General features: G+C 40.6%; 1 long non-coding RNA gene across 2 annotated transcripts in view; it reads left to right on the top strand.

Annotated features, from left to right (window-relative positions):
• The first annotated feature begins 670 nt into the window (after positions 1 to 670).
• Positions 671 to 12,359, top strand: part of LOC140528656 (uncharacterized) — a 98,807-nt gene continuing 87,118 nt past the window's right edge. The window contains exons 1-3 of one of the 2 annotated variants that reach the window (XR_011975246.1): positions 671 to 735; positions 5,126 to 5,445; positions 9,427 to 9,587. This is a non-coding gene — a long non-coding RNA (uncharacterized lncRNA). The remainder of the gene's footprint in view (positions 736 to 5,125; positions 5,446 to 9,426; positions 9,588 to 12,359) is intronic. The other variant, XR_011975245.1, reaches the window with a different exon arrangement.

Here is a 12,359-nt window from a genome sequence, read left to right as displayed (position 1 = left end):
TTAAAAATTCTTCTGCTTGTTAAATGATGACATTCAGAATTAACATATATCTACTGCAAAATGAAAGCCAATGATATCTCAATTTTGGTGTTTCATTTTTTCGCAGTGGTGGATTTATAAGACTATTTTTGGTGGTCAACCTAGTACCATGAATTAAATGTGTCTGAATACCAAAAAGTCATTAAGAGAAAGGAGTATAGAGATCATGACTATTTTCTCTTCTAGGGAGTTCCCTTAAAAACCTGCCTTCTGCCCATCATCTCATGGGGAAGCTGGAATGTGCTCTCAGGCTTGCTTTAGATCATTTGTAGTGTAGTTACATACAGTCCCTGGCAAAATATGAATTCTCAGCAGGGTGTATGAGGCAAAGAGTCATTCATTCATTCAACAAACATTTATCTGGTGCCTTCTAGGGATAAATATGAGAGAATTAAAATACATGGAATGAAATGTCCAAATCTTCCGTGTGTGTGTGTGTGTGTGTGTGTGTGTGTGTGTGTGTGTGTGTGTGTGTGTGTTCAGGTAGGTGTGTGGAGTGGGCTTTATTTGGTTGAGAGGTTTCAATTCCTGCTGAAGGCTTTTAAAAAGCTACTAAAAGCTTTTTGCCTTTTTTTTGGGGGGGGGGATTTCCATTTTCTACCAATAAGAGAGGATTTGATTGTTTCCCTACCAGAAACACTTCTATTCATATCTCTTCTTAAAGAAGATGCACTGGCTGTCTACCATACCCTTTTGGTAGGTAATTATATATGGTTTTATACTGTTATTGTATTCTTTCCCCAAGGTATCTTGTCTGTTTTCTCTAATGACAAAACACTCCTTGAGTTCAGGGACTGTGAGATATTTCTTCTTATCCTGCCCACTATGCCTAGCACAGAGGCATGGGGTTAAGATCTGTAATCTGATCAGTATGGGGACCTATGGAGGTGGAAAAAAAATCTCTCTACTTATGCAAAAGAGCATTTAGTCTGGAACAAATAATATTCAAAAATTTCCTGGAAACACTGAAAAGTTAAAGGGCTTTCCTATGGTCACATAGCTATCAATAAGCATTTATTAAATGGTTACAATAAGGGCCGTCAAGTGGCTCTGTAGTGCCAAACCTCGAATCAGGAACACTCTTCTGCCTGAATTCAAATCTGGCATCAGACATTTACTATCTGTGTGACCTTGAGCAAGTCATTTAACCTTGTTTGTCTCAGTTTCCTTTTCTGTAAAATGACCTGGAGAAGGAAATGACAAGCCATTCCCGTATCTTTGTCAAGAAAACTTCAAATGGGGACATGAAGAATTGGACAAGACTGAACAACAACAGGAAATGCTTACAATGTGTAAGACACTTTACTAGACTCAGTATAAATGAGATAGTTTGTGCCCTCAATATTGATAATAATATTAATAATGATAGCTAACATTGGCATAAAGTTTTACTGTTTTCAAAGAGCTTCATATATATCATATATTTATCCTTACAACAATCCTGGGGGAATAGGTACTATATTATTCCCCTTTCACAGATAGGAAAACTGAGGTTGACCAATATTGCACAGCTAGTTAGTGTCTAAGTCAGGATTAGAACTCAGATCATCCTGACACCAAGTCCAGTGCACTACCCACTAAGCCACTTTGCTACTCATGGGATACAGTACCTCCTCAATCAGGTATGTGCAGTATAATATACAGAGTGAATATTTTTTTTTGCAAGAGGGAACAGTATTAACAAATGGTTAATCAGAAAAGGAGCTAATATTTAAGCTAATATATATGAGGCAGAATTTAAATCCAGATTAAAATTAGATTTTCCTGATTCCAAGATCAGCCTTCTATCTACTATACCATACCAACTCTATTATGTACTATGGTCTTAAACACATATGGAACTTGTAAATGATCAAATAAATGTAAGAAGAGGCCAGTAGTTACAAGTATCTACATCTTTTAATTGGCAAAAAATTATCAAACGTCCTATTGGTAAAGCTTCTCCATTATTCATCTGAACAACATGCCGGAATTAAGACTAGAAATAGTCAGGAAGAGGGTTGTTTTTGTTGTTTGTTTTGGCAAAAACAGTGCATTCTCTATTGACCCCACTTCCTTATTCAATATATATTTTTCTTGTCCAGGAATTCAAGACCGTCTGCCATGTTCCTCTGAAATATCTCTTCAACTTAATTTTCTATCATGCCCCTTTGTTGTATTGTTTCAGCCAAACTATACTACTCACCATCATCACTTTTTCCCCAACAGCTTTTACCTCCCCACTCTCTTGCTCTCTCCTGCATTTGTATTTTTGCTCATGCCCTTTCCTCATTTTGGAATGGATTCCTCCTCCCCCCCTCACATTTTGATTGGTTCAGATCATTTACCTTTTTCATGGTCTAACTCAAGTACCACCAAAGAAAGGTGAATTTGGGGCAAGAGGATCTAGATTCAAATCTCAGATCTCTTCAACTTACTACCTAAACAACTTTGCTGGAATCATACCATTTCTCTGGGCTTTATTTTATTATGAAAGGAAGGGATCATATCATCCCTTAAATACCATCCATCACAAAGTCTATGATGTTGAGCTCCATGACCCTCCCAAGATATAAATGATTTCTTTCCAAGGAAGTCTTACAGCATGTCAGATCTCTCCCTCACATTGATCCACATTTTAATGCCCCTTCTCTCTGGAAGACACTGCATTCCTGCCCAACTTCTCCAGTATTGGTTGTACCCTTTCTCATATCCATTTTTCTCATGTACAAGATTTGGAAAAGGAGTGGAAGTAATTCTCATTCTTTACTGAAGATTCATGGTATGGTGAATATAATGCTGAACTGGGAGTCAAGAAAAAGTGGGTTAAAATCCCAATGCAAACACTAATAACTGTGTGACTGTGGATAAGTTACTTGCCCTACCTAAGTTACATCATCTGTATTTAAAATGATTGAACTTGGGGACCTCCAAGGTCCCTTCCAGCTTGAAATATCTGATATCTATGAATCTTCCACCATTGCTAAGTACACTATTTCTTTTAGGTTCATGTCGTCCACCTATATAATCTTGTTTAGATTTCTGATGTTTTCACCTATTGGTCTCTATCTCATTCTCTTCCCTTTCCTAAGGATCTCAGTGCCTGGTTCAGTCTTTTTTGTTGACACTAATCACTACCTTCATTCTTGGGGGTCCTTGATGACTTCCTTTAGAACAAAGCCCCTTCTAGTTCATCATCTTCCTCAACTCCCATGATTTCTGTCTGTATTATCCTTCAGATAAGTACTGAGCTGGTCACAGCTTATAACTCCCCACTCCCCAAATATGCACCATCTCAATGGTCTTGAACACTGAAATTTTCCATTTCAGGTCACAATTTCTTTCCCAAGCTTGTTGCTTCTTTTTGACCTCACTGTTCAGGCAACATGAACACTGACATCTAGTCAAAGGACCTATGTTTAATTCCCATCTCTCCTACTTACTATCTCTATGACCTTAGGTGAGTTACTGTGCCCCAGTTCTTCAATTATAAAATGGAGTTGGACTAGGTGGACTAAAAGACCCATCTAACTCTTAATCTGTGATCCTAGGATTCTTCACTTCACACTCATGAGTCTCTAACTAGCTCGGTACTCCTACCATCTCCCTTTCTCTGATCCTTTTTCCATAACTGTAAAAATGAAAATAGCACAGAAACTATGCTCACTACTAATCCATATGATCAGCCTTTAGCTGGGCCTTTACTGCTGTAAAGTAATATTTTTTATTTATGTCTTGCTGTCTTATTCTGCACTGAACTTGTTCCATGATAGTATAACAGGGTGATTGCATTATCTGTGCAGCTTTCCCTGAACAGTCAGCACCACAGACAGCAGTGAATATCAAAGACAGAAAGTCCTGCTAACAGTGCCAAATCATCACCTCTGCCTCCCCCTCCCCTACCCCTCCCTTTCCAAGATCTCAGGTCTATTTCCATGAACTCCACTCAGGATGACTATCATGGTTAAACATCAATTTAATTGGATTAGATAAAAGTGTAATAAAATGCAAACAACAGACATCTGTCAAAAACAACAATCGTTTCAATTCTGCATCCTGCCTCTCACCCCCTTCTAATCCCCAGCGTGGAGCCCCACTCTTACTGGCTCTCACTATAGGGTGAAAAGAAACAGAAATGGGTTAAATGCAAACCTCCTGACTCATACCAGGTGCAGGGAAGCCTTGTGCCAGTTACTTATGACAATTAGCATTGACTAGGAGCAGAACATTTTGCTCTAGCTTGAATGGTTACAGAAATCTCAACTTCAGTGTTCCCTGTTCTCTATGCCAGTTCTGCATCAGGAAATTGACCAGAATTCCCTTGTCCCACTGCAAACACCATTGCATTGCTGAACCATAATAAAGCCAAGATTTTTTGTATTGTAAGTGTAGGGGAGGCAAATTGCTGTCCTTTACCTTGGTGGAAAAGATTGTATAGAGGCAAAATGTTCCCTTGCCTCTGTTTCTATATTTATTTCTGTTTCTGTCTATCCATCCATCCATCTCTGTCTGTTTTCTATCTGTCTCTCAATCTTTATGACTTTCTCAGACTCTGTCTTCTGCCTTTCTCTCTCCCTGTCTCTGTCTCTCTGTCTCTGTCTCTGTCTCTGTCTCTCTCCCTCTCTCCTCTGTTTCTCTGTCTCTCTTTCTTAGTCTCATCTCTTTGTCTCAGTGTTTCTCTCTGCCTACCTCTCTCTCCCTTTCTGTCTCTTTATGAATCTTTGATCCTCATAAAATCCATATACACAGTGATACCTGTGTGCTCCGCACACTCCAAACCCACTCCCTGGGGAATCACTTTCATGCTATTTGAATAAGAATTCATGTTATCTTTGCCACAAATCATCCTTCTAGGAGACAAAAGATTGGGCTACTTCTGGGGAGAAGTTCTCAATTTGGTACCCAAATGTGGGCTGTGTGATGCAAGGTAGAAGACATATAACTGCAGTTCCAGAAGAAAATCATGTATAGATATATGTAGTAAGTTATTTCTGGCTTTGGAAAGTGTGTGTGTGTGTGTGTGTGTGTGTGTGTGTGTGTGTGTGTATTTTCTTACTGATATGGTTGAGGTTCTGCCTTGACATGTCCCCGTTTTTATTCCTACTAGATTTTTAGCAGAGGTTGAAGATCCAGATCAACCCCAGGACAGCTTTGCTTGAGTGGATATGGAGAGGGTATGTCCCACAGATGTGTCCAGGAAAGACAAACAGAAATGACTTCAGCCTCAGATGTAGCCACCCTGGCTATTGGGGCTGGTCTTCTGTGGGCATCATGGCTGGGACTAGAGATCATTTGCTTTGGTGCTTGTGGGTGCCCCAGCTACAAATGCCCCTCTGGAGATGGTTAACATCTTCCTGTGACTCTCTACACCAGAAGCAATAGAGGAAATTGAAAAGAAGGGAATGCGGACTCTATTCATGGAGAAAAGTAAGCCAACACCTTCCTACCAATTCTAAAAGTAGAATATAACATCTTGGAGAGAGCTGGTTCCCCTTTCTCAAGGTCTTAAAGCCAAGTCTGTAAGACCACCAATGATAGGTATAATGTAGAGTAGATTCTCATTCAGCTGTCCTTGTGCTAGATCCTTTGAGATCCCTTCCAACTCCAATATTATGAGCTGTCTGGGGCCCTTGAGTATCAGACTAAGGAATTCTGATGGCATCCTTCATGCAATGGAAATTCAATCAAGGTCACATGGTACTATGAAAACAATATTGATTTTGGAGTCATATAGGGGCAGGGTTCAAATCTTGCCTCTGCCAGAGATTCCTTCCAGTCTTAAAATTATGGTCAGATTCAATTCACCAAAGATTTAGTCAATGTTCATTTGGTAGAGAGCACTGTGGTAGGCCCTGGTGAGGAGGGAGAAGTACAAAAGCCTGTGCTAGATGGGAAGAGATATACAACACAAATAAGAGGGGGGTCTTCTCCTTATGGAACTTAGCAGTCCAATGGGGAAGACAAAACACAAAAGTTGTTAGTGTAAGAACCAAGAATTCACAAGTCTACTAATGGTGTACAAAAATGTTACATTTAGTGTTGGGGGAGCCTATGTTGACTGGAAGGTTTCTTAAAGGAGGAAGCTAACAAGATGAATGTTGAAGGATGGGCTACTTCTTGGTTCTTGAGCAGGACAAATGGTATAACGGATGAATCAATGAACCCATGCACAGATGGATGGATGGAGAATCATTGAACACTATGTACAAAGCTCTGTGCTAAGAGCTACAGATACAAGAAGAAACACAAGTGTTGAGGAATTCACATTCTAATTGGAGTAAGGTCCAGTGGTTCTCAGCCCAAACAAAGCAGAGGCCAATACAGGTTCTTTAACCATGCTGGTTTCTGATGCTGAACCATTCCACACTGCTGAAGACTTGAGTGGCTTAGGATCCTGGACTTTCTTCCAGGGTGGTTGAGGTGATGGTGGTAGTGTGGGTTTTTCTATCTCTCCCTCTACTTCTGCTAGACTGAAATACCTGTCTGGATCATGGCAATTGGCATTGTTAGTGGCAATAACAGACTTCCATTAAATAACCAGTCATTCAAGATTTCCTTGATATTGGTGTTTGGGGTAAATTGAAAGGGAAGAGATTTTAGGTTCATGAAATCTAGAACTTGGATAGTCTAGTCCAATCTCCTCATTTTTAGAGGAGGAAGCTAAAGATGAGTGAGGTAAAATGCCTAAGGTCACAATCCATACTATGCACAGCCCTAGATTTTGGGAATCTGAAAACCAAAATTAAACATCCTCTGCCTTCTAGAAGCTTACATTCTGTTGAGGGCTATGAAAAAATCTGCAAAATAAAATTAAAGGTCCCATTGGGGACACCATATTTGTGACCTTGGGCAAGTCACTAAACCTGTTTGCCTCAGTTTCCATCATCTGTAAAATGAGGATAATAATAGCACCTACCACGCAGGGTAGCTGTGAGGATTAAATTAGGTAATAGTTGTAAAGTACTTAGCACAATGCCTGCACATAGTAAATGCTGCATAAATGTTAGTTCTCATTAATTATTATGTACCAAGTATTGCGTTAGATTCTGAATTATAAAGACAAAAATTAAACAACCCCTACTTTCTAGAAACTTGCATTCCATTGAGGATTATGAGTGAATCAACAAGATGGAGTTAACGGATCTGGGTTCAGATCCCACTGGGGACACCATCTCTATGGCTTTGACCAAGTCATTGAAGTCTCTGAGCTTCTGTTTGCTCATATCTAAAATAAAGTATTTGGCCTGTATGGTCTCTGAGGGCCCTCCTGGCTCTAGATCCAAGATCCTGTGATCCTTATGCAAAAATAAGTTTAGCAAAAGGAATGTTGGCAGTGGAGAGCTCATTCACAGTGTGGTAGCTGTGGGATCATGGGAGGTTTCATTGAGTTGGTAGAACCAGGTCTGGGCTTCAAATGAAGAGAGGCTGAGATGAGTAAAAATGGAATAGTTATCATCCCAACATAGGCCTTGGCTTGTGAAAATGCCTGGATTTCAGGCCAGATTCAGTTCAGGGAAAATGGGATAGTCTAATCGGGTTGGATCATGAGCTCATAAAGGAAGGAAACAAATATTTGTTAAGCCTCTACTTGTTAAGTGCAGTGTCAGGGACTGGGCTAAGCCCTTTGCAATTATTATTATAATGTATCCTCACAATAACCTTGGAAGGTAGGTGTTATTATTATCCCCATTTTACAATTGAGAAAACTGAGGCAGACAGAGCTTAAGGGACTTGCCCAGGGTTACACAGTTACTAAATATCTAGGACTGGTTTTGAACTCAGCTCTTCCTGACTCCAGACCCAGCATTCTATATCCACTGTTCTGCCCAGCCCCTTGCATGAAGTGAAGGGTATGGCTTATGACAGGCAAAATAGCTGGGATCCTGATTAAAGAGTATAGGAAATGCCAGAGAAAGTGATTTGAATTTTATCCTGGGTAGAAACTTGGGAGACTTTTCAGCAAGATTCTGATGTAGTCACTGAAGGATGGATTAGAGAAGGGAGAGTCTGGAGGCAGCGGGGGACAATCAGAAGGCTACTGTGATAGATGATGAGGGTCTGATCTGGGGAGGTGGCCCAGGAGGTGGCCTCTTTGCCAGAGCCCAGGAAATGAGTTATGATGTTCTTGAAATAATCCCAGTTTGAAGAAATGAGTACCTTAGTGAAAGAATTTATTTTTAGCCTTGGGCTAAAAGGCATGGCCTGAAAGTTGGCCTCACCACGGGGCACCTTATTAAGACTTTATGACTTTGCCATTCCTATGACGTGTTGACATCTGCCTGCTTGCCCGGCTCAGGATCACAAATTCACCAGAGCTAACTCTTATGGCATTCAGAGCTCCTCTCTAAAATTAGCACCCCTGCCTGTCCATGATCGAGTACACCATGGTTTTGGACCTCATCCCTTCACCTTCCAGAAGGCTTTCCTTCTGGACCACACAGATTCATTGAATCCTCCTCTAAGCTTTAAAGAATAATGTCATGTAGTTCAATTCAGTTCAGCAGGCTTACTTACTAGGGCATCAATCTGGTGGGTAGGAGGCATAGTGAATACAGTGCTGGGCCTGCAGTTGGGAAGGCTTGAATTCAAATCCAGACTCCGATACTTACTGGCTGTACAACCCTGGGCAAGTCACTTAACTCTGTTTGCCTCAGTTTCCTCATCTGTAAAATGAGCTGGAGAAGGAATTGGCAAACCCCTCCAGTATCTTTGCCAGGAAATCCCCAAATGGGCAAACCCCTCCATTATCTTTGCCAGGAAATCCCCAAATGGGGTTGTGGAGAGTTGGACACAACTGATAAGTGAATTAGGATTCTGAGCACATACTATGTGCTAGGCATTTTGCTAGACCTTAGGGATATTAAGTCTAAAAGGAAACAGTTCCTGACCTCAAGGGGCTTATAGTAGGAAGGAAAATATCTATAGATAAGTAATTGTGTGTGTTCATCCTTCATTGCCGAAGAAGACCATGCCATCAGAGAAATAATGACATGACTTGCACTTGACTTTGTTTTGAGTGAGGGCTGAGATAAGTAATTGAAAAGTGAGACAAAGAAAATGTAGTGTAATAGGTTGAATTTCTTGTGGTTTTATGGAGAAGGGTAGTGAGGAAAGGTCTCATATAAAGGCAAGCCCATGAAGTGGCCTTCCTTCCTTGAAGGAAACTAGGAATTAGAAGAGCTGGAGATGTGGAAAGAGCTCCTTCCTCTCAGGAGGAGGAGGAAATAGGAGGGGAGATGGGACGTCCTCTCCTAGGAATAGTGAGTAGGCCAATTTGGCTAGAATGCAGGGAAAGTGAGGGATAGTAATGAGGAATCAGTCTGGGAAGATAAATTGGATCCAGATTCTGAAGGAATTTAGATGCTGGGGAACAGAGATAAGGACCCGACCTGTGATTTTATTGTCCAGGGAACTCTTCAGAGAGGAATGTCCCTCTATGACTGCAGATTGGGACCTTCTTTGTGACTTCTAATCTTAGAGAGAACTATCTAAAGATATGGGGGACTTGCTCAAGACTGCATGACCATGATCGGATTTGGGACCTGAACCAGAGTCTTCCTGGCTGTAAGGTCTGTATTCTATCAACTAAGCTGAGCTGCAGAACAAGTGGCATTTCTATTAGAGTTTCATGTTTCCAAAATGGTTTCCCACCCCCATACGCAAGCCTGGAATGACTTCACTCCTCACCTCTGCCTCTTAGAATCTTTAGCTTCCTTAAAAGCTCAGTCCAGACGTCACTACCACTGGAGGACTTTCAGTATTGCTAAAGTTACAAGTGTTTCCCTTTCAGAAATTAATTTATGTTTATTTGTGTATATTTTGCATTTATTTATCTGTGCACATGATATCCCCTCCTAGTGCCTATAACAGTTTCGGATGCCCAATAGGAAATTAATAAGCATTTATGAAATTGGACTGAATTGAACTATTAAGACATTTGATATATGAACCATCAGACATGAAACAATTGACTGTCAACCAAGTGCTTAATTGAAAGATAACTGTAAGATGTTAGAGAAAGGGAAGGGTCTGTGTAGGTTATCAGGGTCTTTGAAGGTGAAAAAGCCACCTGGTTGATAGCTGAGTGCTTATGGACAATAAAAAGATGTTTGTGTATGTGTATATGTGTGTGCATGTGGGTGTGTGTGTGTATGTATGTGCATATGTGGGTATGTATGTGTGTGTGTATGTGTGTGTGTGTGTGTGTGTGTGTGTGTGTGTGTGTAGAAGGAAGGTTCAGAAGACTGTAAACTTTCAGCCAACAGGGCCTTCAAAAGTCATCTTGTCCAACCACCTGCCTTTGTACGTAAAGAAATTGAGGCCCAGGAAGGGAAGGAATTACTCAATGTTGTACAGTGGATCATATCTAAAACATATGCCTGTGGACTCTTGCCCCAGTTCAACTCTTTCCATGCTACCTGGTAGAACGTGCTATGTTTCAGAGACTGCAATGATGGAGATTTCCATGAACTGATCAACAGCTCAATGCCATTGTGTTTGATACTCTGTAAAAGGCTTTAGCCTCTTAGCATATAATCTACATGAAAAGAAAAGACAGAGGTAGTAAAACATAATGGTATAAGGCAGCCTATGTATCAGGGGTGCCCCAACTTCTCTGCAAGGAGATTTTCTCCAAAGAATTCAGATGGGAACTGGGGAGGCTAGCCTTAAAATGTTTGAACAGAATTGGGTGGAGAAGAGGGGATGTTCTACAGACCAACTCTCTCCTTCCTCTCTGGCCTTGTGGTCAGAGAGGTTCAAGGTGAAGGTAAATGATTTACAGCTGTGTAAGATAAAAAACCAAGATCTATGTGCAGAACTAGTGTTATAAAGCAGCAGGTAGCTGCTATTTTGGGGACCATGGTGAGGGGTCGGGAGGAACTGGACATTCACTGGTTTGGGACTTGGGTCTGACTCCTAGTTCTTTCTCTTGTGACTGTGCAATGGTGGGTCATTTCTTTCACCTCTCAATCTGAATTTACTCATCTAAAAATTGAGTTATAATAATTGCATTTATGGTGTTTTAAGTTTTACATGTATTATCTCATTTGATCTTCACAATAGCCTTCAGAGATAGGTGCTATCAATATTCCCATTTTACAGATAAGAAAACTGAATATGAAAGAAAGGTGCTAAATATCTGAAGTAAGATTTGAACTCAGGTCTTTTCAGTTCCAAGTTCATCACTGTCCTCTGTGCCATCTAGCTGTCCCAATACTGGTCTTATAGGATTGTTATAAGATAAGTGCATTGTGAGTGTTAAAGTTACTGTGTGAAGTTGAATGATTCATGGTGTTAATAAAGAAATAAGGAGGAGGAGAGAAAGGAGGTGGAGGACATTGTAAGACTGTGGTGACATGGAGACGTTTTTCTTTGGCCAGAATGCAGCCTCAGAACTGGGCTGTGGTGCTGCTGTTTACAGATATACATAACAAAGGCAAGAATATGTTAGGTGGGTGGAAAACACTGAATTTGTCTCTTTTACCTATTGTTCAGAATCAAATTCTCTCTCCTGCTAAACCGGAGAGGATCTTGGGAATGTCTAATCCTAAGTAGTTGTCTGGGACAAAGTAATTTTCATTTTGGTTTGGAAAGTCACAGGGATGATATATGGAGCCATAAGGTAAGAGGCTGATAAGTCCTTTGCAGGAGTGAGCAATATTAGATCTGAGGTGGTTAGAAGGCATCACTTTACCAAAGTGCTAAAATTAGTCAGGGAGTCCTGTATTCAAATCCAGATACCTAAACATTCTTTTCCCCAGTTCCCTCATCTGTAATAGGAAAGTTAAGTTTAATGGTCTCTAAGATATCTTCCAACTCTAAATCAAGATCCCATGATGATTGTTCCAGAGCTGGAAAGAGAAAGAGGATGATAGAGTGAGAAAGGCTGGGGCATATGTGGGCAGTAGCAGACTGAATAGTAAGGAGATTACTCGGGTAGAAAGTGGAGTTTGGCTGGGGCTAATTTATATAAAGGTCAACTTGGGACACTAAGCATCCAGGGTGAGAGATGCTTTATAAAAAGCTCATTGAGTTGAATTTGTTTTTAAAAAGCAGCATTATCTGAGTTCCAATGCAAGCTTTACCACTCACATCTATGTTAACCTCTCCGGACCTGACTCCTCATCTATAAAATGTGATGAAGCAGAAAGCTTGTAAGATCCTTTTTGCTCTCAATCTACTGCACTATGACCTTACTAGAACACTAGCCCAAATGTTCCCCTCACCAAGAGAGTTCATGGGATCATAGACCTACAACTCAAAGAAACCAAATTAATCCAAACTCTCTGAATTTACAGAAGGGGAACTAAAGCCCAAGGAGGTGAGTTTCTTGCCCAAGG

This window comes from Notamacropus eugenii, chromosome 1 (assembly GCF_028372415.1).
Source record: "Notamacropus eugenii isolate mMacEug1 chromosome 1, mMacEug1.pri_v2, whole genome shotgun sequence".
Classification (NCBI taxonomy): Eukaryota; Metazoa; Chordata; class Mammalia; order Diprotodontia; family Macropodidae; genus Notamacropus; species Notamacropus eugenii.
Note: the sequence above shows the minus strand (reverse complement) of the source record. Positions and strands in the feature narration are given on the sequence as shown.